The sequence below is a fragment of the Pelodiscus sinensis genome, chromosome 9 (genome assembly GCF_049634645.1).
Source record: "Pelodiscus sinensis isolate JC-2024 chromosome 9, ASM4963464v1, whole genome shotgun sequence".
NCBI classification, from domain to species: domain Eukaryota; kingdom Metazoa; phylum Chordata; order Testudines; family Trionychidae; genus Pelodiscus; species Pelodiscus sinensis.
In genome coordinates this window covers 39,286,228-39,313,302 of record NC_134719.1, presented here as the reverse complement: position 1 = coordinate 39,313,302, position 27,075 = coordinate 39,286,228, and the positions used below count along the sequence as shown (strand labels likewise).

At 46.0% G+C, this 27,075-nt stretch overlaps 1 long non-coding RNA gene across 1 annotated transcript; it reads left to right on the top strand.

Annotated features, from left to right (window-relative positions):
• Window positions 1–14,831: 14,831 nt before the first annotated feature.
• Window positions 14,832–26,550, top strand: LOC142830589 (uncharacterized). Its single transcript, XR_012905966.1, has 3 exons — window positions 14,832–14,960; window positions 24,881–24,963; window positions 26,458–26,550. It is a non-coding gene; the product is annotated as an uncharacterized LOC142830589 (long non-coding RNA).
• Window positions 26,551–27,075: the final 525 nt, after the last annotated feature.

Sequence of the window (27,075 nt, the reverse complement as noted above, 5' to 3'; positions counted from 1 at the left end):
AAAGCATCTTTCGAAAGAGCCTCTTTCGAAAGAGAGCGTCTAGACTGCACGGAGAAATTTCGAAAAAGCGGCTTGCTTTTTCGAAAGAAAGCATCCAGTGAGTCTGGATGCTCTCTTTCGAAGAAGCCCTATTTACATTGAAGAACGCCTTCTTTCGAAAGAGGAACTTTCGAAAGAAGGCGTTCTTCCTCGTAAATTGAGGTTTACCGCCATCGAAAGAAAAGCCGCGTTCTTTCGAATTAATTTCGAAAGAACGCGGCTTGAGTCTGGACGCAGGGGAAGTTTTTTCGGAAAAAGGCTACTTTTCCCGAAAAAAACCCTGAGTCTGGACACAGCCTAGGGAAGAAAGTGTCTCAGGGCTGGCAACAGACTTTGCCAGGCTCTGGGCAGTTTTACATACACACACGACACCATATTGAAATGTCTCATAAACTTGACTTTGCAGATACATTTTACTTCCTTCCTTGATCACAAAAAAAAATGTCCCTTATGTTACAATGAAAATAGTTCAAGTAGAAATTTGCAATAAATAACTTTAATATAATACCAAACCCCCCCCCCCCCCAAAAGATGATGCTGAAAATAATAAAATAATTTACCTGTTTTTTATTATCTTTCCTTTTGTGCAAATAGGTTCTACTTTGGCATAAATATGATTCAGACAATAATTATGTGGATATACATATTTCTATGGGTATGTCTACACTACCACCCTAGTTCGAACTAGGGTGGTAGTGTAGACATACCCTACGTTATATAACATAGACAGTTAAATTTTTAGTTTATGCAACCAGCTGGTGGAAGGAAACATTTTAGGTATTAAAAAAATAGGCTTAGACAAGAAGACTGGCTAGATTGAGTTTTAATAAATGGTAATTGGAAAATGAAATCACAGAAGAGTCTAACAGAGACTATTAATGTCTGATGACAAAACTCACTCAATTCCATAAGCATTCACCTGAATACAATCTGTTTGCACTTGTAGACTATGAAAGTGGTATCTGCTGTGTTGATGTTTTATGATTCATTTCGGCCTCAGCCATTTTGATTAATGTATTAACTCTAATTTACAAACTGTTTTACATTTAATCTGCTATTATTTTATACCTCCATTTGATTACAGAAGCTCTTTTCTTGTTAAAGGTTCAATAATACTGCTGTAGACTACAGAAGTAATCTGAATCTATTTATCTCTCTCTATATAAAAAAGTTTTTACTGCCAGGCAACAGAAAGATGTCATCATGCTCTCACTCTCTCTAGCTGAGAAAGCTGCCAGAGAAGGGGTTGGCTACAAACAGCAGACGAGGCCCCCAGTAACATCCAAGAAGAGGATCATTAGTTTCTGCTTGGTAGATATTTCAACTTCTAGGCTAATACATATCTCAGTACTGTTTGGAGCTATGCTTTTTCATTTATTTCCTTAATTCTTCCTGGAAATCATTGATTCAAAAAGTCCTCTACTTAGTTCCTATTCAAAGTACAGAATATGCCAACATAAACACAGACATAGATTTATATTTGTTATCAGAAAAAGAAAGGCACAGATTATAATTCTGCAAAAGAAACTGCTCTTTCATTTCCAGTAAACTCAGATTCTATTCCTTAAATGAAATTGACTCTATAAAATTCAGGTGTTATGAAATATTGTTTCCAGTTATCTCTTCAGTTACTGATACTCTTAGCAATGAATAGGGTTCATCCCATATTGGGAGACTTCCAGATTTTTTAAAGAAATGATAGTGCTTTATGCAAAATTACTTACTCTTGTATTTACTACGCATTGTAATTAATTCTCATTGTGCACATCTTTTATACTGATGAAGGAAGAAATTAATAGCAAAGTAAACTAAGAAATGGAAAGAAAATCAGAGCTCATGCTTAGCAACATAAATCTGTCTCTGTGAGGAAATAATTTGTAGCACTGCAGAGTAAACAAAGTCCTTAATGTAGAGTCTTCACATTCTTCTGAAGCACCACTTTTTGACTATGGCCAGAGGCAGGATATGGGATGAACTGTAATTGTGCTAATGTAACAAATCATCTATTCCTCAGGCAAATCTCTGCCAGATAGGACTAGGGTAAGACACAACTGACCTGAGTGCTAATATATCTCTTTGTACCGGTGGTCAACTTTTGTCAAGACAACAAATTGATGTTCTTTCTTTACTGTCCTTGGGGAAACGTGTAGGGAAGGGGTCTCCCTTCCAAAGGGTAATCACCTTCTGGCATAAATATGCTAGTGATAGACAATGCTGAAGAATAAATCAACCAGGAAACCATAACAGGAGGGTCGGAAATTTGATGGCAAAGGAAAAAACAATGAGAATATTGTGTATGTCAGGGCTTTGATTGCTCTTTCATAAACAAACTTCTTCCCGTTGCTGTATATTTTTCTTGGATATCCTGTCTTTCTCATTGTGCCCTCTGCAACATTAAGATTTTGAAAAGGGTTTCACATATGTTATACTTGGAAACCAAAGACTTCTGATAAAGTCTAGAAATGTTTAAAAAATACAATGGATCCCACTGAAATACCAATTGGCATCTTCTGCCATATGTGCAGAACAGTAAGAAATATAGAGAAGGAAAAGTGTCTTCTTAGACATGCTTTAGCAATTCATCATTCTGGTTAAAAGTTCCCTGTGAGATTGGTTATACAAATATACATTTCCTAGTTCTATTGCGATGCCACCTTTCATAGCTTATCTAAAGATTTAAGTCCCTTGAGTATACAATCTCTTCTTCATTTTGTGAGAGACCCTCCTGAATTAAAAACATACCCATCCTAGAGCAAATCTCAAGTGTAGCTAAATATGTTGAGAGGCCACCATTGATTTTTATAGCAATCAGTTCCTTGTCACGTTCCTAATCTAGTTACATGGATTCCTGTGCGCTAAATTGCTGTAGATTGGATGAGCATGTTGTGATGGGACATTCCCTATGCTTTATGAAAATATGCTTATAAATATGAATGACATAACTGGAACATGTGAAAAACTTCATGTGAGGTATCATTAGAAAAGTTGAAATCTACTAATATGATTTTCCCATTTACATGCATGTATCATCTTTGTATATCGAGTTAGGAATATGAAGTATAACCTGTATTACTAATGTAGACTTGCTAAGTGAGGGCTATTCATAGTACTCAAGGAACTTAATGGCCCAGTACTCAGAACAATGATCTGTGACTAGATTTGCTTTTCCTATAAGACCATTAGAAAGGGCTGTGAAGGGTCCTGCAATGCATGTGACCATGTCACCTGATACTGGATTATATCTTCAACAATGTACTTTTCCATGAAGAGCCTAGAGGAAGTTTAAACTCAACACAAAGGATTCCTACTTTTGCAAAACCTATATGAAGGTGGGAAGCCACCCCTGCTCACACCCAAGGTAGATACTGTAAACAACTGAAAATGAATAGGGAGAAAGGACTCAGCCAAGACCGGAACTGCATCTAATCTGTGAAAGTGCTTAGTAGAACAACTTTTATGTAAAGATATTACATATACAGTAACAAATTTCTTAGTGAATTGTTTCTCAAAGTAGGCCACGGTCCCACTATGGGAAAGACTCTAGCAGGCCCATGCCACTTTGTTTACCTAAAGGGTTTGTAGCCACAGAGCCTTGCAGATTCTATTGGCTCTGGTTCACTGTTTTCATCCAAGGAGAGCTGCGGGAAGCTATGAAAGGGGCTTATTTGTTATCAGAATGGGAGAAATCAAGATGACACCCAGGAGGAAAAAAGTGGTTTCTGAGACATGGATACAGACTAGTGGAAAGTAACCTCTTTGACCCCAGACCTTCTTTTCAAACTTTGCCATCAGTTGGGAACTAGAGCAGAGTATGCTCACTAACTTCTGACATTTTAAACAAGATTTCTAATGCTCCGGAAATTAATGACAAAGTATAAACTCTAAGGCTGATCAAAAATGATCAAGCTTATTTGTCAACACAGAAGTGGGTTTTGACTAAACAATAAAGTATCTGCCTTCTGTGGAAAATGTAGGTTTTGCCAAACTTTTTGCTGAAGACACAAAACTCTAGGTTTTGGTAGCAAACCTTCCCCCATCACTCCTTTTTAAAAGAAATGTAATGAATTTTCCATAGAGAATTATGGCAAAAGTGGTTTTATTAGCATTGTCATCAGTATAGAAAAAAATAAGAAATAAATCTCCAGAAATGAATATTGATACTAATCAATATTGACCACTGCAATTTTATGAAAGAAGTTAATTTATTTTTATATCTGGAAGAGTTAGAGTGGGATCGAAGAGACAAATCTAACATCCACTGAAGATTTCCCCTGGACTTTCAGTTATGTCCAGGGTGAAGGTACAAGACAGTAGGTGCATGCTGATCCCCAGGGAAGCTTGTAAGGGTATGTCTAGACTACATGGCTCCGTCGACAGAGCCATGTAGATGAGTTTACTAGACAATGGAAAATGAAGCGGTGATTTAAATAATCGCCGCTTTATTTACATCAAAATGGCCGCTGTGGGCGCCCGCGTGGTCTAGTGCGGAGATCGTGGACCTCATCGAGGTTTGGGGGGAAGCCTCCAATGTCCACGATCTCCGCACTAGCCACAGGAACGCGGCAGTCTATGGCCGCATGGCTGCCAGCTTGGCCGCCAGGGGCCACCAGCGCAGCTGGGAGCAGGTGCGCTGCAAGAACAAGGACCTGCGGCAGTCCTACTCCCGGGCCTGCCTGCCAGGGGCCGACCCGGAGGCCTGCCCCCACTTTCACGCCCTGGACCGCCTCCTGGGGGCTCATGCCATCCCTGCCCCCCAGGACATGATAGACCCCGGGGCAGAGGGACCGCTCCAGGAGATGGAGGAGGAGGAGGAGGGCTCCAAGAGTCAGGAGCCTGCCAGCAGCTTGCCCAGGACCTGGGACCCCCGAGACACCCCACAGAGCCGCTCACCTGTGTCGTCCGAGGCCGGGGAGGCGTCCACCTGTGAGTACCATCGTGCTCCCCTTATGTATACGGGGGGCTGGGGCGAGAGGGAGCCCCGGGACCGTGCGCCTGGGCCTTGCCCACCACGGAGCAACAGCTGGGGATCCTGCAGGGGCCCTGGCCTTGCAGAGGGGAGCTGGGTTTCACACACCTGGGCCCCTGGGGTAATTGACCGCTGTTCTTGTTGCACCACAGCCGCAGCACCTGGGCCTGCAGGGCGCACCACCCCGCCTGCAGCAGCCGCCCAGGCCAGCAGGAGAGTCAGGAACCAGGAGGAGTACCAGAGGTGGCATCTCCAGTTCCTGGAGCAACAGCTCCGTCTCCAGGACCACTGGGTCCAGGAGGACCTGAGGCTGCGCCGGAGGAGTTTGGAGGCCCTGGAGGAGCAGGGCCGTGCCATGCGAGGCCACCTCCAGAGCCTGCTCGACCGCTTCCCAATTCCTCCTGCTCCTGCTCCTGCTCCTGCTCTCCCTGCTCCCCCTCCTACCCCCCCTGCTCCCCTTGCTGCTCTCCCTGCTCCCCCTGCTCCCCCTCCTGCTCCCGCTCCTGCTTCCTCCACACCCCCCGTCCCTCCTGCCCCACCCTCCACAACCATTCCCACCGACGCCCCCAGACCCGCAGTGTGGCAAGACGGGAGAGGCAGCTGGACTCCCACCCCTGAGCTTTCCTTTCCCTTCCTCCCTTCCCTCCCCTTCCTGCTCCCTCGTCCCAGGTTTCCCCCTCCCCTCTTCCACCCTCATTCCTCCCTCCCCCCACCCCAGTTATGTGAAATCAACAGACGTTTTTGTTTGAAAAACAGGTGTCTTTATTTTACAGTAGGTAGGGAGGGGAAAGGGGAAGGGGGGTAGGGTGGAAGAAGGCCCCAGTGGGGCATGCAAGGGAGAGGTCAGTCCTCCTCCTCCACCAGGAAGCTCTCCCGCAGGGCTTCCCAGATCCGGACGGCCCCCCGCTGGGCTTCCCGGATGGCGGCGGTGCGGGGCTGACCGTAGTGTCCAGCCATGCGGTCAGCCTCAGCCATCCAGGCTGGCAGGAAAGCCTCCCCCTTTCTCTCACACAAATTGTGGAGCACACAACATGCTGCCACCACAGGAGGGATGTTGTGCTCGGCCAGGTCCAGACGGGTGAGGAGGCATCGAAAGCGAGCTTTCAGTCGCCCGAAGACCCCCTCCACCACGATGCGGGCCCTGGTCAGCCTGGCATTGAAGGCCTGGCAGGAGGGATTGAGGTGCCCTGTGTACGGCTTCATCAGCCACGGCTGCAGTGGGTAGGCGGCATCCCCCACCAGGCAGATGGGCATGTCCACATCCCCGACCTTGATGTGGCGGTCGGGAAAAAAGGTCCCGTCCTGCAGCCGCTGGCACACGGAGGAGTTGTGGTACACCCGGGCGCCGTGTGCTTTGCTGGACCAGCCCACATTAATGTCTGTGAACTGTCCCCGGTGGTCACACACGGCCTGCAGGATCACAGAGAAGTACCCCTTGCGGTTGATGTACCGGGAAGCCTGGTGTTCCGGGGCACGGATGGGGATGTGCGTCCCGTCGATGGCTCCCCCGCAGTTGGGGAAGCCGAGGGCGCCGAATCCCCGGATGAAGGCGTCCGGGTCGGCGAGGCAGACCACCCTGTGGAGTAGCACCCGGTTGATGGCCTTGACCACCTGCGGAGAGAGACACAGCAAAGCACCAATCAGTGGGGCGCCCGGGTGGCTGGGAGCATTCGTGCCCTGGCAGTGCCCCACGCCCCAATCCCGGAAGCAACCCCCCTGGCGGCGTGTAGTACGGCCGGGACAGACCGACCCCTCCGGTGCGGGGCACGTTCACCTCTTCCCGCCCCCCCTTTGTCCCTGGGGTGGCCCATCCCCTCCTCGCAGCCCTCCTCCTCCCCGGCGCAGTGGCCGACGAGTGCCATACTTGCATGAGCACCGCTCCGACGGTGGATCTCCCCACGCCGAACTGGTTCCCAACGGATCGGTAGCTGTCCGGCGTGGAGAGCTTCCAGAGGGCGATGGCCACCCGCTTCTGGAGGGGGATGGCGGGCCTCATGCGAGTGTCCCTTCTGCGCAGGGCAGGGGCGAGCCACTTGCAAAGCTCCAGGAAGGTGTCCCTCCTCATTCTGAAGTTCTGGGTCCACTGTCGGTCTTCCCAGTGCTCCAGGATGATGCGGTCCCACCAGTCGGTGCTGGTGACCAGACGCCAGATGCGGCAGGGCACGCCAGTGCCGGGGCGTCGCCGCGGCTCCTCCACAGCCCCCAGGGCGGCCAGGCAGAGAGGCAGGGGGCTGACGTGCACCAGGAGGTGCCAGGCAGCCTCGAGCCATTGGTGGCAGGCTTGCAGCAGCAAGTCCAGAAAATGCACCAGAAGGTGCAGGGCGAGCTCTGGCTCCATGTTGCCACCTGCGGCGGCGTCCCCAAAGGGAAGCACCGACACAGACGGGCACAGAGACCAACGCTTTGCTGTCCCTCAGAGAGGTTGGCAAGGAAGCAGGAAAAGCTGAGAACCGGCTATCCGGGGGGGTCCCTTTAAGCACGAGCCTCAGACAGCAGCCACACAACGCAACTACTGACCTGATGCCCTGCCAGAACCGGTTTCAGCCGCCCTTAAATGCCCCCCTGCGTCCAATCAGTGTGGACGCGCTAGTTCGAATTAGCAAAACGCTAATTCGAACTAGTTTTTAGTTCTAGATGCGTTAGTTCGAATTATCTTAGTTCGAATTAACTAATTCGAACTAAGTTCATTTGAATTAGCGCTGTAGTGTAGACATACCCACAGTAAGTAGATAAGCTTTAGAGGCATAGCTGAGTTAGTCTGTAACAGGAAAGACTTAAAAAACAACACAAATAGTCTAGTACTATGGTTCTCAACTGGTGGTCCATGGTGACTTTTTCGGTGGTCCACAGGAACATTGTCCAAAGTCACACGGCGTGAGCAGGTGCCTCCGTTAGGCTGTTTTATGCCTTGTTCACAAGCATGCGGCGCATCATCCATTGCATTACCTATAACACAACCATTTTGTGTTGCCAGTAACTTTCGTCTGAGGCTCTGAGCGTCAGTGTAGCTGCTTCCATCATGCAGAGTCGTTGCTGTGTCATTCATCCTGGGCTACATGTGCTGGGGGTGGTCCACAAAAAACTTTTTATTGGCCAGGTGATCTGTGGACTGAAACCAGTTGAAAATCACTGGTCTAGTAGCACCTTGAAGTCTAAATAGTTACAAGAGGCTGATAAGAACCATTAGTTTACACTTGGGAAGGAAGATGACCAACACCAGATTCTACACAGACATCAAGAGCCATTAGCACCTTCATTGTTTGGTTGGTTGATAATGTGCAAGCCATCCAATGTCAGGATTCATACCATTTGCGTGAGAATTAAACTTGTGAATGAAGTTAAGTTCCAACCCTTCTCTGTGTATTTGACTTGTGGAATTGGTCTGAAACAAAACAGTGACAGTGACGTGGATATCTATTAATGAGTGTCCAGGAAGATTAAAGTGTTATCCAATAGGTTTTCGTGTGTTGCATTTTCGGATATCTGATTTGTCCAATTCCACAAGCCAAATACACAGAGAAGAGTTGAAACTTAACTTCATTCACAAGTTTGATTCCCATGAGAAGTAGGACTCAGTTAGCAGAAAGAATCTTGCAAATTCAGGGGCTTGACTTTTCAGAGCCCTATTAAAGTAAGGGATGAGGGAAGGTTATTCTGGTCTGGAGGCTATATGGCTTCCCCTGCTGGTACTAGTTTGACCAGCACCTTCCCTCCTCACATACACTGTTGAAAGAACAGAGCTAAATAGACATTATTAGGTGCCTCTTTTCTTATACTAATTGAGTTGCAGTCATGTTTTTTCTACCCTGTGTGATAAGAGTTGAAATCACTGGGGGCTGAATCTTTTAAGGCTAATGGGCAGAAATCACAGCCAGGCAGTGTATGGTGACTGAGAGCGGGTCAGTGGCAAAAAGATGTGACAAGTGGTCAGCACAGAGGTGGTGACATGATGAACAGCTGGCAGAGTGGCAGCAGCACAATGAGCAGCCAGCAGAGTGGCAATGGAGAGGTGTAATGAGCGGCCAGCAGGAGGGTGACGGAGAGGTGAGACGAATGGCCAGCAGGGCGGCGCCAGAGAGTAGTGAGCAAGCAGATGGCGAGAGACCAGTGGGGTGAGTAAGATGCCTCCTTACCTCCCCCCTACTCACGGTGGGAGGTGAACTCTATGAATGCACCTCTGAACTCTGGGTCTGCCCTGACCGAGGGCAGCGACTGAGAGTGGGGCACAGAGAAGGGTTGGGTATGTGAAAGGGACATTTACATTGCTGGTCTTAAGAACCTGAGAGGAAAAGGACATTGCCCAGCCTACGTGGGGTGGGACTGTTACTCATGGTTTTGGTTCTGAACTCTGTCTGTGGTGTTTTCCCAAATTAATGCCATGTTACTTCCCTCCCATATTATTAAAGGTTTCTTTTCCACACTCAGACTCTGTACTTGCAAGTAGGGGAGCACTGCTTCTCAGAGGCACCCAGGAGTGTTGTGCCAATTTCCCAGGGTACTGGGTGTGGGATCAAGCCAGTTCTGTATTGGATGGATAGAGAGGAACACACAGATATTGAACCCAGCCCTGGCTGCTGCTGGCTCTACATAACATAAGGGTTACATAAGTGCAAAGGTGAGGATCAAGGGCAGCTTTGCTACAGCGCTGGACATGTAGGTAGCAGGTGTTTGAGACTCCCGTGCAGCAGACGCACAGGGCTAGGTGCAGGCTGGGGGCTGGCTGATGTGTCACTGCAGAAGCTTGAAGTGGAAGAATCAGCAGTACAGAATTGGATGCCTGAGACAGGGCCCTCTGAGGTGACTTAGTAATAGCAGTATGTCAGCCAGATTTAGTGGGCAGCTGAGCTTGCTTTGCAAAAGCATGAAGATCGAAATTAGGAGGCAGCAGAAGTGGCTTTGCAGCTCTGTTTGAGAGGCAGGTTCAGGTGAATAACTGGGTTGGTTTTGCAGTGTCCGATGAGCGATCTCTGAACTCTAGATTAATTTAGCATAGTTTGGAACACTCATATTTATAAGCTACGTAGGTAGGAAGTCAAAAGCATCACAGATTTAGGAGCACAAATACCACCAACTTTCAAGTCCCTTGGGTACTCTTGAAACTCTTCTTGTTAGGGCCTGAAAATTTCTTCTTGCATTAAACTTTGCCACTGAAAAAAACATTTCAGACTAAAAAGAACCAGCCTTGAAGGGAAAATGTTGTTGAGTGTGTAATGATGATAAAAATCTAAACTAGATACAAACAAGGTAAGGCAACAGTATGTGTCAAAATCTGGTAAAAATGCCATGTACATTTGAAGACAGCATGTACACAGTACAAAACTCATTCAATGGGCAGGCAAAGTCACTGCATTATTTAATCATGGCTCTCTAGTATGAGCCCAGCTTCAGCCCTTCTGGAATCTCTGCGCTATCAGAATAAAAATCTGATTACATTAAAAATATCTGAAAGAAATACAAATCAATGTCAACCAGACCTAAAAGCAAATCCCAAAGAAATGCCCACTGCTGATTTCTTTTTTACATTTCAAAATATCCTACAGTTTCTTGGACTTTTCTGTAGTCCTGGGAAACTAGGCACAGTAGCTTAAAAGCCATATCAACAGGCAGTACAGGTTGGACTTCCCTGGTCCAGCACCCTCAGGACCTGACTGGTCCCACATGGGAGATTTTGCTGCATCAGGGGAGATCATTTTTGGACCCCCTGGCTTGGACGTAGCCTCCCATCCAGCTTCTCACCTCCTGCTGGCCTCGCTGCCCTGCTGAACTGCTGGTCAGCCATCGCTGCAGTGACTCTACCAGGCAGCCCAGCGCTGGAGCTCCAGGCAGCTGTGTGCACTGTGCTCTAGGGCTCTGGACAGCAATGCATGCCAGGGCTTCCCGAGCAGCCATACACACCATGCTCCATGAGCATCCCCGCACACCAAGGTAGCCACACATGGAGTCTCCCAATCCCGCCGACAGCTCCCTGCAGACATCCCACTGCCTTTCTAGTCCCACAGGGATCCTTACTGCTGGCCCTCCAGCTGGACTCTCATCCTGCAACATCTGTGCCAGACCATGGATGCTGCTGGACCAGAGAATCCCGGTTAAGAGACTTTCAACCTGTACTTTGAACTAATCCTCTTAATACTATAGTGGGAGATGAATTTCATTTCTGGGCACAAGGCATCTTTTGGTTTTTTCTTGATGGCTCTTCAAGGTCCACTTTTGCTCTAAATCAAAGCTACTATGTTTTCATTATAATACATCAATTGCCAGACAGAATATGATGTCATAAACAGCTCATTCTAAATCGGGGGCATATATAGGCAGCCAGCAACAGCAGAACTTGAAAAAGGCATCTTGGCTGCTTACATGCAAGTATCCCTAATCATCTATTTAGCCATATATTTTATAGTGTGTCTGTGTGTCTCTGTATTTGTGAGTCTGTTTGTTCAAGAACTCCTCCTAAATTGTAAGAACTAGGACCACCAAATTTGGTATGGGAGCTTCTTCTTACCCTTTCCCTTAACCAAAGTCAGGGTTTTATTATGCCAGGAAAATGGGAAGTGCCGGTGTAACCTGGGAAGGATCTATAGTGAAATTTAGGTGGGTAAGGCTCGCCAATTTGATCAGAGATTCTAAATCCATCCTCTCTATCCCAGGTTACAAGCTGGTAGACCTGTACGATTCTACCTCAGGAGGGTCTGAGGGTGCAGAACAAGTCACACTTACAATCAGGATATGCAATTAAAACAAGTTTTATTATTACAGGTATTAAGGTAGCAAACACAACAAAGAATATAGCACTGAGTATTCAGATTAATTGCATCTCCTCTGTGGATAACATTAACAATCTGTGTTATGAATTGGACTTATCTAAGTATACACATTTAATTACCTAACAGGATTTCAAACTCACAGAATCTTCTTTCCAAGGACTGAGCCTGGGAGGACCAGCCTCCCTCTGCCTGAGGGACCTTGGTGTCAAGTGGAGTATGGAAAACTTAGAAGCAAGACTTAGACAGAATAAATGAAGCAAGACAGAGATATAGAGAACAGAGCTTGTTCTCTGACCTTGAGAGAAAACAGTGGACACTCCGGAGTGGGCTTTAGCAGCCGCAGCCTCAGAAATCCCGACTTTCTTAATTTCTAGGCCTTTATCCTCTTTCTGGAGCCAGGATGTCCAACCTCCTAATCAAAGTTGGACTTTGCACCCTGAGAATTCTGTAGGTGCCTGTAACTGATTGGGAGAGATATCAGGGCGGGGGCTATGAATATGTAGAGGAGAACCACTTGACGTCTCCGTGTACTGTTTCTTGGAACATGGAAAAGGTGGGAAATCTTGTGGATAGGTACCAGGAAATCTGTTTCCTTGAGTTTTGCTGGGTTCTGAAGATTTGAACTTATCTATACTTATACAATATTGAGTCATGGCCCATCTGTTCAGAGGCCTAATGGTAAATTTTACCGCAAAGGTCTTTCATAATTCTTACACAATACATATCTCAAAAAATAACTAGAAATATAATTTAACCCTGTACTTTATCACAATACTATTGCTAAAACTAATTCATACAGGATAAATTAAGTCCTGTAGGCCTTGCATTACTGGCATCTATAAAACTATATCAAGAAAGGGATAAGATAGGAATGCTAGATCTTAGCAGGCTACACCGGGAATGGGACTGTTTCCCATAACATGGAAGGGGAGGAACATGAAAGGGAGGGGCACAGAGAGGAGGGATGTGACACATAGGCTGTGTCTACATTGGCACCCCTTTCCGGAAAAGGGATGCTAATGTAGACTTCGGAATAGCAAAATCCGCGGGGGATTTAAATATCCCCTGCGGCATTTGCATTTACATGGCTGCCGCTTTTTTCCGGCTTGGGGATAAGCCGGAGAAAAGCGCCAGTCTAGACGTGATTCTCTGGAAAATAAGCCCTTTACTGGAGGATCTCTTATTCCTACTTTCACGTAGGATTCAAGTAGGAATAAGAGATCCTCCGGAAAAGGGCTTATTTTCCGGAGAATCCCGTCTAGACTGGCGCTTTTCTCCGGCTTATCCCCAAGCCGGAAAAAAGCGGCAGCCATGTAAATGCAAATGCCGCAGGGGATATTTAAATCCCCCATGGATTTTGCTATTCCGAAGTGTCTCATTAGCATCCCTTTTCCGGAAAAGGGGTGCAGTGTAGATACAGCCTGAGAGTGGCCACTGGGGCCAGCTGCAGCACCAGGAGGATGGCCAGCAGAGCTGGGGCTCTGCCATCTTGCCTGGTAGCATGCTGGTAAGGAACCCACCTGCCCCAAACATGGAGCCTGCCCCCTCATGGAAAGCCCGAAGGCCTTGGGGGGCCACTATTGTGGGGGGTAGCCCACTGAACCTGCCCCACATTGAGAGCCTGCAGGACATGGGGGAAACCTCTGGAGAAGGGGACAGCCCCCCAGAATCTAATCATCCCAGTCTGCAGGGGGGCTGATGGAGGAGGGACAACCAGAGTGGGGACAGCCCCTGGAGCCTGGACACCTCTTCACCCCCCGTTCCACAGAGAGCCTGCAGGCCAGTGGGGGCCATTGGATGGGGAGATAGTCCCCAGATCTTCCTCACCCCTCCCTGCAACAGCCTGTAGGCTGTGTGGGACCAGCTGCACAGAGGGCAGCCCCCAGAGCCTCAGCCCCACCTCAACAGCCTGCAGAACATGGAGGGGGGTCACTGCAGTAGGGGAAAGACCTTGGAGCCTCCCCACCCCCAGACAGTCAGCAGGCCATGGGCTGGTGCTGCAGGAGTGGGCAGCCCCTGGAGCCTCCCCTCTCTCTCCCCCGACAGCCTGCAGGTGATGGGGGAGAGAGCTGGAGCTCTCTCCCCCAGAGCCTGCATCCTCCTTCAGACAGCCTGTAGGCTGTGGGGGGCCCTTGGAGGGGGGTAGCCTCCAGACCCTCGCCCCCCTCACATAGGCTGTAGGGGACACCGCTGCAGAAGGTGGCAGCCCCCAAAGCCTCCCCTGCCCAGACAGCCTCCAGGCTAAGGGGAGGGGACTACTGTGTGGGGCTTACTGGCAGAGGAGCTCTGCTCCAGCCCCTTGGGGAGGAGTTGCCAGCAGAGCAGCACCACCTTCACCACCACAGGTAACCCTGGTAAGGCCCCCACCACCACCTCGCAGCCCCACGTCCAGAGGTCCCTGCCCTAAGTCCTGCATCTCCCACGTGCCTTGATTTCTGCATCCCTTTCCCTTGCCCTGAGCCCCACCTACTTCCCAACTCATTGCCCTAAGTCCCCTCCTACTCCTGCTCATCCCCAGTCTTCATTTTCCTTCATTTTTTAAAATACAGTCATTGAAAGAAAGCATGTATAATTTTCATTTATTAAAAAACAATTATTTCAGTTAAACACCTGAGCAACACCAGGTACATCTGCAAGTAATAAGGGGAAAACTTCATCCTCAGAACATATCTGACATATCAGACATAATGTTTTTAGATATATTTTCCATCGTCAGGTCTTCAATTTTGAAATGGCAGCAACATTTGCTCTTACAGGTTTGTTTATTTTTGAATTCTGATTGTTTTCAGCCAGAGTGCTTGTCTATTTCCTGTAATATATCCCCTCTCTCATCTCTTCCTTTAGCATTATTTATCATGACATGTGGAGTGTCTGTAAATTACATTCCTCACCACAAAAGTGAGATTTGTCTGGAAACATCTGGAGCAATTGTAGAGGGGAAGGAGGACTCTTGCTTCTATAAAAATACTTTATATTTTGTTTCTTCAGAATTTTTTCCTGCTTTTCTTTCTCCATACAACAGGAACCGTGCTACAAGGACTGAGCCAAATATCAAATTCCTGATTCAAGCAAAATTTCTGTTTCGTTCAGTGGGAATGTTTTCTGAGTCACTGGCAATGAGCAGAATTGGACCCACACATATGTCTTTGGACTAGATTTTGATTCCGGTGGAGCGTCTATGCTGGGAAGCTGAAGTAAGAACTCCTATGCACTCTTATGCAGGCTACTCAGACATTGTTCTGGATGAGATCTAAACAGAGCCACTTAGGCTTTGTCTACGCTGCGAGATCTTCTGGCAAAAAATATGCTAATGAGGGACTCATTTGCATGAGTTGTGATCTCATTAGCATATTTTCTGCTGTTTCTTTTTGTGCAAGGGGTTTTTGTGCAAAAAGAAGTAGTGCGGACTCTTTTTTTTTTGCGCAAAACCCATGTTTTGCACAAGATCCTTTCCCCTTTCCCTGCTTCTTTTTGTGCAAAAACACCTTGCACAAAAAGAAATGGCAGAAAATGTGCTATTGAGATTGCTACTCATGCCAATGAGTCCCTCATTAGCATCTTTTTTTGCAGGAAGATCTCATAATGTAGACATAGCCTTAGGATACATCTACACAGCAACATTTTTTTAAATAACTAGTGTTATTTCAGAATAACTTAGTCTACGTCTACACAGCAGACTGTTATTTTGAAATAATGTCAAAATACTATCAAGCTAGAGGACTTCTTACTCTGACTCCTGTAACCCTCATTGCACGAGGAGTAAGGGAAGTTGGTGGAAGAGTGCTCAATTTCAAAATAAGTGCTGTGTAGACGCTTCCATATTTGAAAGAAGCTATTTCGAAATAAGCTAAGTAATTGGCATAGCGCGATTTGCATAGCTTATTTCAAGTTAAGCCCTGCTGTGTAGCTGCACCCTAGTGGGGGCTCTTGTACATCTCAAAGGAGGAATGCAGAAGTGCCTACTGACTAGTCGAGTAGTCGATGGAAATTCTATCAACTACTCAACTAGTAAATTACTCGATATTTAACATCCTTACCTCACCCTGTGAGGACCCTGGTGAGTTCCCCATAAATTAAGGTGTCACTCAACATGAGCAGGAATAGCAGATATTGGCCCTTAGCATGTTAAGGTTGAGATTTTCATAGCCTCTTAGGGGTTTAAGATATATATATATTTCCCAATCATTTAACCATTTCCACCGTAGCCTCTCGTCTGTTTTATGGAGCACTTCTAAATGTTGTAAGCCTAGATGTGACAGTACATCTTTCATTCCAGCCTCTTAAAATGTCATGGCCTTTCCAACATGACAAAGCTCTCTATGTAGTCTAAATTTTTTCCATTTTATCAAGGGAGAGCTATTAAAGCCAAGATAAACCTGGAAGGGCTCTTTCACATGGCAAAGCAGGCTTCCATTATGTTTCATCTTTAATGACCTTATACGGCAACAAATGTGTATTGGGAAACTGATATAATTTAGTTACTAACCATCAATTCAATTAGAAATTTCAGATGACTTTTTGCAGATTAGTGCTAGGGTTTCCAGGTATTCACTGTCTTTTCCTCTGAGACTTTACACATGCTAATAAAGTGCTATTAGCAGACACAACTGATCACTCAGTAAAAACAAACATGATGAAGAAATGTTTTAAAAGCCCAAGGACCGAATTTGGCTCATTGTCATGTGGGTATTCAGATGACCACCTCGTATATATGAAAAGGTTTGCAAATCTTCATAGCCAAAAAAAAAATGTATCAGAATTGCATTATTCTTTATTCTCTTGTTCAAAAATGGACTAGATGATCACAATGTCCATTTTGGTTTTGGAAACTGTGATTCTTCAGCTGGGTGACATTTTTTGACCAAAAGTTTTTTTGGATGAAAAATTGAGATTTAAATTGACCAAAACATTTTGCAAATTCATATTGAATTAACCAAATTGTTTAGGTTCATTGGTTGGGAAAAAGAACAGAAGAAAATCTGAAAAAAGAAACCTTAAACTTTTGCTTTCCGCATTTTCAAAATAAAACATTTTGTTTTTCTCATTCAGAACAACTTTTTCTTTTGAATTTTACCTTAGATTTATTGAAAAAAGAGTTAAACTTGATAATGTAAATGAAACATTTGATTTGAGGTTGAACCACAATTTGTTTCAACCTGAAACAATTTCTTTTTCAATTTTTCAAACTGAGCCACTGTCACGTTACTGGGTCTTGAGGGGAGCAGCCAGATCACTTATGCACCCATAGGTGGGGGTGTTGGCCCCAAAAATGGTATAGAAGGGGGGCCATGTGAGGTATTGAATAGGAGCTTACTGTCTGCTGATCCTATGAACACTAGTCATATGATTGTATAATGTCTGTGTGTGTAGTTAGGAATCTGTGTAGATACTGAATATTTCTCTGCATGTAGTTGAGCAGTGGGCAGAGCCTGGCCTATGGACATGCTAATCAGTGAGGCTTTGTGGGACAATGGCACTCAATGGGCCAAGGACACACCTAAAGAATGAGTGGTGACTCATACCTAAAAGCTACCAGCAGGGGACACAGGAATAAGCTGTGGACCAGGTGGCCTGCTATAGCCAAGGAGACCAGGAAGGAGGGATAAATAGGCCATGTGGTGGTCTCCATCTTGGTTCTCAGCTCAGCACTTCATCCCAGAGGCAGCAGTGCAGGGATCGAAGAGCCAGAAAGACCTGTGGACCCATCCTGATTCTAGGATGTGTAACAAGGACTTTTAAACCAGCAGCTGTAACATCTCTGCTAGAGCCTGCATCGAGAACTGGAGATTCGATGCATGTAACGTACTATTCTTTAACAACCTTACTCTCATGCTTTAGATATTAGATGCTAAATGATTGGCCCAGCATGATTTGTGAGTAAGGTCCAGAGGGTAAATTGACCAGGGATCTGTGGCTGGTTTCTTGGAACAGGATAGAACTTGTTCGGGGTAGGTGGGATTGGGTGCTAGGACTCCCCACCTGTGTATGAGGCCCAGGGCCATCTGGGGCACGGATATTGCTAGGGTGTCGGAGGGGTTTTGCTCGTGAGGCTTCAGGCAGACTGCTGAAGCACTCTGTGGGACTGGTTTGTGGCCTGTTTGGAGAGGTCACCAGTCTGGGGCTGTAAGGAGCCCCGGATTTGAGCAATTCACCCTGAGCGGACGCCCTCAGCTGTGCCCAGATACGGCCTGATCCATCACAGCCACTGAACCAAAAAATCAGTTAACCACCCAGCAGTAGTTATGACCTATAACATAAAGAAAATGCTTGTTTAGATTGTTAGTTGATAAGTTTTTGTGCCCTGTTCCTTCATTCATCCTGTATCACATATTCAATGACAGAAGATAGGGGAAGGCTGTACACATGAATCTGTTCTCATCTATGTTGCATTTAGAAATTTTCTCTTGGTATTTTTCTTGAGCACAATTTTATTATCAGCAATTTCCAGTTCAAAAGGGAACCCAAAATACCTGATAAAATATAACAATATTTTCAAAATTATCTGAGTTCTACAACCATAATCAACTATATTTGTAGAGTAAAAAAATTATACACACATGTATTTTCCCTTAGCTCAGAAGTGACTGGTAGCAACCTTACACTAACCCTAAGATAGGTTTACTTCACAGAATCACTATAATTATTTCATAGAATTCAGCATAGTCATGGAACAAATCACTCAGCAGCTGCAAATTGGAACCACAGACAGGAACTGCAATTCCCATTAGTGACAAAGAAAATAGCAAATCAGATAGAGGCTAAAAACTTACCAAAAATCTAACTGAAGTTCTCTATACAAATGTGAAATCAAATGATAGATATAAATGTTAATAAAATAACAGAAGGCTTCCAAATGAAACCTGAAATTGTCACTTGTGGTCTTATGGCAGAGGTGGGGCACCTAAGACCCAGGGGCCAGATGCAGCCCCGGCTTGCCTGTATTTGGCCCCCAAGGCTCAGGGCTCCCCGCCACCATCATTGGGAAGCCCACACTGGTGCTCCAGCACCCCTGTCCCTCCCTGTTGTGCCTCCATGGGGCTGGAGCACACAAAATCTACTAGCCTCCCCCTCCTCCCAGGCTCTGGGGTGCAAGAGGAATATGGGAAGTGTATTTTTCCTTCTCAGCCAGGGACCATGTCAGTGAGGGATTTTATTTGTTTTTTGCTTCTCACTGTGTGCAGCCCCTGAGTGATTTTTCTGTAGGTCAGTGGCCACTGACGCAAAAAAGGTTCTCCACCCCTGTCTTAGGGATCACACTATGTGAGATGCTAAATATACAAAGAACATTATAAAACTCTGGTTCCAAGCTCGGATCCATGCGCTTTGCACCAAAGTCTAACTGTATTTTGAGGGAGCAATGCATAGGAATACATAGTTTATATAGTTTTATATATACTTTTATATAGTTTGATACCTCCAGTGGTGCTCATGGTGTTCAATGTTTTCAAAACCAGCCAGAGCAGCTGTGTATATTTGTTGCTAGCCCTTCCAGGTTTAATAGATACAGAACCAACTATGCAGATGTTGTGTTTTCTGGGTCAAGACCAAAAGACAAAGTGTACCAGAAATATTTAAAAATTCACTTAATGGGCCATATTTGCAGAGTTTAAAAATTACATAAAAGTACACTTCCTCCTTCTTCAAGTGACCAGCCAACATGCTGACCCCAAGATGAAATATTCACTTCTATTTCTCTGAAATCAGCACATTTACGGAACAAGCCACTCCTGACGTGCTGAAGGAAATCCAAGTAATCAGTTACAACTTGGGATACCCAAAACAGAAATCATGATTCACAGTAGTACTAGAGAGGGAACAGCAGATCAGATAAATGCTAAGACCTCCCAACTGTGTTAAGGGTTTCTATAGGAATTCAAAATCAAATGTTAGCTGTAAATGTAAATACAAATACGCGAAGATTATTTTTTTTCAATCTGATAAGTGCATGTTATAATAATTCAAGTACAATAGGTATCTGAGGAGCCGGGATAATTTGGGTGAAATCTGAGCAGTGAACTAGATGAATTCGCCCATGAATATTAAAACAGGCTGCCAGCTAGAACTTGAAATGGCCATCTGGTGATAAGTATATTGAGTCATCATACCATATGAGATGTTAAATGTACAAAGAATATTTTAGATGTTTGGTTAGAGAGGAAAAGTTTCAGAGGAGTAGCTGTGTTAGTCTGTAACTGAAAAAAATTAAAAAATAACAAATAGTCTTACAGCACCTTAGAGACTAACAAAATTTGTAGATGGTATCATGAGCTTTTGTGGACACAACCCACTTCTTCAGATGAATGGAGTTAAGGAGTCCACATTCCAAATAAATAGCAGAGAAAGAGAGGGGATGGGGAGGGGCATGAAGAGAAGGAAAAAGTAGGGAAAAAAGGGGGGGGGAATTGTCAATTAGCGTGTCCATGCTAAATGACGCCGATGAATGGCTATTAAGTGCTCTGAAGTACCCCGTGCTTGCTCTTGAGTGCCCAGGCAAGTTATAATGTTCTCCAGAAGGTTTGCTGGCACTTGATGGCATAAATCACATTGGTGGATGTGCAGTTATATGAGCTTCAGATGTGGTGGGTATTGTGGTTAGATCCTGTGATGATGTCACTTGTATAGATGTGTGGACAGAGTTGGTATGGGAGTTGATTGCAGGGGTGGGTTCCTGTGTGAGTATGATGAAGATGTGTTGTGTGGCTGCTGGAAAGAATTTGTTTGAGGTTAGGGGGTTGTCTGTAGGTGAGGATTGGCCTGTTCTCTGAGGCCTGTGAAAGTGAGGGGTCATTTTTCAGGACAGGCTGTAGATTGTTGATAACGTGCTTGAGAGGTTTAAGTTGAGGGCTGTAGGTGATGACCAGTGCTGTTCTGTGGTTTTCTCTGTTGGGCCTAATTGAATAAACTGAGGTGTGGGTACTCATCTGGCTGTGTCAATCTGTTTTTTCACTTCTCCGGGTGGGTATTTTAGTTTTATGAATGCTTGATATAGATCCTTTAGGGCTTTGTCTGCAATGCAGGGTTTTTGCGCAAGAAGCCTTTTGCAGAAGTGTTCTTGTGCAAAAGCGCATCTAGACCTCAAAGCGCATCACTTTTGCGCTGTGCTTTTGCACAAGAGAGCATCGACACTGCATGGATCTTGCACAAGAAAGCTTCTGTGAATGGCCATCAGAGCATCTGTGCTTTTTCAGATTTGCTCTTTTTGTGCAATAAACCACTGTGGAGCGTCCACACATGACTGTAGCATAAAAAGGAGTTATGCCTCATAGACCTACACTGCAAAAAGCCCTCTGTTCTGTCGATTGACTGTAGATTTTCTTGTGCAAAAACGCACTTGAGGTGAGGACGCTTTGCAGGGTTTTGCACAAAAACGGCCATTTTTGTGCAAAACCCTTGTGGTTTAGACATAGCCTATGTGTTTTTTTCTGTCTGCCTGTCTGTCTGTCTCTGTCTGTCTGTTTGTCCATGCATATTGGCCAACCTGGACAGTCTCGAAGAGAAAGGATTAATGGACACAAATCAGATATTCAAAAAGGTTATACACAGAAACCTGATGAGGAACATTTTAACTTGCCCGGGCACTCATTAATGCCGTGGTCACCAACAGGTCGATCGCGATCAACCAGTCGATAGCAAGGCCTTGACCAGTCGATCGCGAGGCGTCCTGTCCGCCCCACCCCCATTTCCCTCCCACTCCTGAGAAGCTGCACTATCTACCTCAAGTGAAAATGGAGGTAGTGTTGGCTTCCCAGGATGGACAGAAATCCCGCAGCTTAGCACCACTTCTGGCAATTCCGGAAGCAGCGCTAGCTGCTCTGCCGGGTGTACTGCGGGCGGGAGCATCGGCTCCCTGCACTGCACAGGAGGGGTGAGTCAGCCCCGGGGGAGGCGCACTCGGGGTTTCCCTGCGTGGGGGGAGGGAGTCGGCCCTGGGGCAGGCGCACATGAGGCTTCCCTGCACGGGGGGGGGGGGGTGTCGGCCACGGGGCAGGCACGTGCGTGGGGCTTCCCGGTGCGGGGGGTCAGCCCCGGGGCAGGCATGCGCAGGCTTTCTCTGTGCCGCGGGGGAGGGGGGTCAGGCCTGGAGGAGGCACACGCTGGCTTCCCGGGGGGGGGGAGGAATCCTGGGAGGAGGCAGATGCAGGGGACTCTCTGCCTCCACTGGCACACCGCCCCCTGTCCGCACTCCCCGCTCCCCACTCTCCTGTCCCCAGCCACAGAATTCTGTTCCCACTCCTCTGTCCCCAGCTACAGAACTCTGTCCCTATTCCTGTCCCCACTCCCCAAACTCTGTCCCCACTGGCACCCTGTCCCCTGCTGCAGAACCCTGTTCCCTTTCCCCTCCCAGCACCCTGTTCCCTTTCCCCTGCTCCCAGCCGCAGAACTCTGTCCCCAGAAAATGTATAATTATAAATGCTTCATTTTAGATTTAAATAGCATGAATAAAAAACAGACCATTTATTTCATAACTATAAACACATGATTTTAATTTTATATATCGCATAATTTAAAAATAAACTGTTTATCAGAGTGTGTAAGTAAGGGCTGGAGATCGCAAGTGATGGACAGGAGGAGAATAGAGAGGGTGGGGCTTCAAGGAAGGGGCGGGGCTTCAAGGAAGGGGCGGGGCGGTAGATCTTTGCCTGTTCTGAGATTTAAAAAGTGATCTTGGGTGTAAAAAGTTTGGAGACTACTGCATTAATGGATTTCTAAGTTACCATATTATTGAAAGACAATTTCAAAAACCAGTTTGAAAGGGTGGCTGCAGAGCTTAATTTGATTTACAAGTTTGATACCTGCAACAAGGACCTTGCGTGGATGGCCTGCCACATTCCACATCCTAATGACATAAAAAACCAAGCACAGGGTACTTAAGAGCACTGAGTACCCACTCTATCAACTTCATTTAGCATGGACACTCTAATTGACAATTTTCCCCCCTTCCCACTCCTCTTCTTTTTCCTTCTCTTCATCCCCCCATCCCTCTCTTTCTCTGCTATTTATTTGGAACCTGGACTCCTTAACTCCATTCATCTGAAGAAGTGGATTGTGCCCACGAAAGCTCATGATACCATCTATAAATTCTCTAAGATGCTGCAAGACTATTTGTTACTTTTTAAGTTTTTTGGTTAGAAATGAGTAGCTTTAAGATCATGTTAATTTACGTTGCAACAAAGCTTAACTATTTTTGGAGGCTAAGCCTCAAGTGTTACCATTTAGCATATCTCCACAAAGGAACTGAGCAAATCCTGTGGTCATTTAAACACATCCCAAGTAACCCTGTTGACTTCAGAAGAATTATTAGGGGTTTACCAGCATGCCAGTGGAAATGGAATTTGTCCCACCAACTTGATCTTCAAACCAATCTGTTCTTTAAGAATTAACATTGCAAAATCATTTTCAGATACTTTCTTTGCTAAGAATTGTGGTGATTTTAAAAGTCAAACACACGTTGGAGCTAATTCAGCACAAAGCCTAGTAGTGCTTACCAGCAATTTCACACATGCATCACATTTCTCAAATTACCTTTCTTATCTCTTTAAAAGTACCATGGCCTCTGATAGTGGGTGACACAACCATGAAAGTAATTCTTTGTTTGACTGCCAATCTCTAGCAACAAGGATTCTTGGCTTTGAAGCCTGATCAGATAATTCTCTTGAAAGGGAGAATAAATCCCAACAATTCATGTCTCAATGAAGTTAGCCTGATAAGAACTGTAGGCAAAGGGTCTCACAGACTAGCTATTGCATACTCATAATTCAGTATGTTCTTGCTACTCAAGTGCTAACAAAGCAAAGTGCTGGGTTGATGCTTCTTACTGAAAAATGCATAGCCATTTAGACAAGTTAAAAATATGGTATTCTGTTGATTTTAAAACTAATCCCATGATGATCATGCAAAAAAAGTGTCAAGTTGGTCATAGAAAAATTCCTGTATTTTTGTGATGCATAAATGTACTGTAATAAACTCCCAGTTGCAATGGTGCCATCTCTTTGGTGTTTGGTTCATTGGAGTGACTTGACAGAGGCAAAAATAAATACAGGTTGAACCTTTCTAGTCTGGCACTCTCTGGACAACTGTGGTCAGGCATGATGTTAGTTAGCCAGCTGTCCACTTATCATGGATGTGACCAAGTTTCTCACAGTCCCATAAAGGTTGTTTACAGCCATCAGTCCTGACTCTCAGTGTTCTGTGCTGTTATTTAGCTCTAATTTACCCCTATGTCTTCTAAGAGCCCAGTAAGCAGCACAAGTGTGATTAATGCTGCTAGACAATACTGTCCTCCCATGGTTTAGCAAATTCTCTGGTTTGGCACAGGTCAGATCCCGAGGGTGCCAGATTATAGAGGTTCAATCTGTATAGAATAAAAAAACATGTAGATGGTATCATGAACTTTCGTGGGCACAGCTCTGGTCATCTGAAGAAGTGGGCCATGCCCACGAAAGCTCATGATACCATCCACATGTTTTGTTAGTCTATAACCATGGTCCCCAACTCGGTGCCCGTGGGCGCCATGGCGCCCGCCGGGCTCTTTACATGTGCCCGTGGAGCAATCTGGGCTGGCAGGTGCCAGCCCCGGGCGCACGGCCGGTCCCGGCCCCGGGGGCGCCGCGCGTACCCTTGCCAGCTCCGGCGCCGGCCTTGGCCCCGCCCCCGGGAGCACCGCGCGTGCCCTTGCCGGCTCTGGCGCCGGCCTTGGCCCCGTCCCCGGGGGCGCCGCCCTGGCCCTGGTCCCGGCCCCGGCCTTGGCCCCGCGGCACTTACGGGGGGAGCGCCGGCCCCGGGCACGCGGCGCTTACGGGGGGGTGGGCACCGGCCCCGGGCGCGCGGCGCTTACGGGGGGGGCGCCGGCCCCGGGCGCGCGGCGCTTGCCAGGGGGCGCCTTCCCCGGGCGTGCGGCTATGGGGGGGGCCCCCGGCCCCGGCCCCGTGGCTATGGGGGGGCCCCGCCCCCGGGCATGCGGCTGGGGGGGGCCGCCCTGGGCGGGCAAGTGTCCCCGCCCCCTGGCACCCGGCGGGCGAACGGCCACGCCCCCTGGCGCCCACCAACCTGAAAAGGTTGGGGACCACTGGTCTATAAAGTGCTACCAGACCATTGGTTGTTTTTTTCCGTACAGACTAACTTGGCTACCGCCTGAAGCTAGTTGGAGTAGGTTTTTCCTGGATGAGGGTTTCCAGCTTATTCCCTCAAAAGAAAAAAGTAAGTGTGCATCAGGTCAAAGAATAGACCTATTCATCTCATGGGGGAGGAGGGAGAAGAAAGACCAGGGGAGGGAGCCACCTCTCCTCTCCAATTTCCATCAGTTAGGAAGTCCTGAGCTTACATAGGGCCAAACCATTTAAAAAGTTCTGAACTTACGCAGGGTTAACTATTCCATCTCCTTATGCTTAGTGACTTATATATGTGACTCTCTGCATACTGCTATTCCAGTGCATTGTGGGGCTTCTAGCTATCCACACACACAGCACAGCTTTCCAGAGCAGGAACATTGTAAGAGAATGAAGAACATAGTATCTGGTGCATAGTTGGTAGGATACTTGTATAGTTTGGTATTTCATATGTTGTTTGGTTTTAATAAATCCAAATGACGTATATGTAAAAAACTACAGGGTAACTGGGAAGGTCAACACAGGATTTTTTAGCACCTATTTCTATGATATGATGCTTGACTTGTAGTGTAACACCAATAATTTATTATAATGGCTGCTCTCAACAGTTGTCTTCCTCATGTTTGTGGAGCCCAATGTTCCTCAGAGAGCAGTGTCCTTGCACAGTTGAAAGTGAGTGTGGGTTCTGGTGCTCTAGCAGGGAAGCAGCTTGTTTATAACTTATTATTTTTGTTCTTGTTCATCTTCTGAACCTGCAATCTGCCCCCAGCCAAAGTCCAATGAACACAATTCAAAGGCCAAATGATATGTAATGAAAACAAAAAATGTGATTCAAAATGAGAGGGAGGGGGTTTCAGTTAGGTTTGTCCTCAGTGAGGATACTTGCCTTTGACATGTCTGCATACATCAGGCTCACAAATAAAAATGCAAATGTTGAGCTAGGCTCAAGTTGCAAAATTTTGATCAAGATATGAACTCCCCAAAGTTTAGCAGTGTTTGGATTTAAAGACCAGGACTATTTGCAAAATTCAGGTCTGAATCTGGAGTGTCACATTTGACATCACCCAGAATTTAGGGGATGTTTTGCTCCACAGCTTTGCTTCTAGCTCAGCCTTAATTATAGGTAGAAATCCAGTTTCTTCTAATAATTTATTTCTGATTTTAAAAATAAACCAAACTCCTTTGTGTTCCACCAAGGAAAAAAAGGCATTTAAGCTGTCCAAACTGATGCAATTTCCCTTTTAAATTTACTTTCGATCTTAGTTGTATCTATCCTGGCACTGTAGAGTTAAAAACAGGATATGCATCAGAAGGCCAATTTTAGATCTAGCACTGTTAATGAAAGTCATTGCTTTCTCACTTTGAACCTTAAAACTTGGAATTTCCATGGGCTGAACTCTCTGCCAAGAATAATATGATAAAGAATGGGAAATTTTGGGGAGTGAGAGAAGGATTTATTTATTTTGTATATAATATTCCATGATCCTTTTAACCAAATAAACTGTGTGTCTGAATAGAAGCTAATTAGAAATTACCTATTTTATCATATGTGCAAATACCTAAATTTTATTTTTTGTTTTTACAGTGCCTTTTCCCTAATCCGGATGCCAACAGATGTATTTTAGTTGAACTGGTAGAATAGAAAGTGGAACAACTAGGTTGTGCTGGTGAGGATAATGCACAAACCATCTACATCACTTTCGCACTTCTTGGAAGTTCCGTGGGGAGCAAAGGAAGTGAAATAGTCCAGATAAACTGTCTCTGAATTTTTAAATAGATGATATCTTACAATCTGGAATATAATTCCTCAGAAAGGATTAGATTCCAGATCCATGCATGAACCCTGCCTATGTATGTCGGGTCAGAATTAAGGTTGCCTAGGAGATCTAATTATCCTTAATTAGATCTACGTGTGGATCTCAGTAAAAATGGGAGGTGACAGGGGTCTAGCTGACTCAACAACAATGTACCACTTTTCCCGTTCCTGGAAACATACAAAGGGCAGTATTAGGGTTTGGGAGTGGAGACAGAAGACAGCCCTGCATTGGGAGGCAGCAGAAAGGTTGCACATCATCCGCACCCTGGCCCATGGCGACAAGTCTGAGAAAATAGCACAGCTACAATGAAGGCTGAAGGTCAGGGGGGGTAGAAGCACCAGTGGATGATGTCATTGAGATGGGACAGGTACTAAAAGTTATGCATA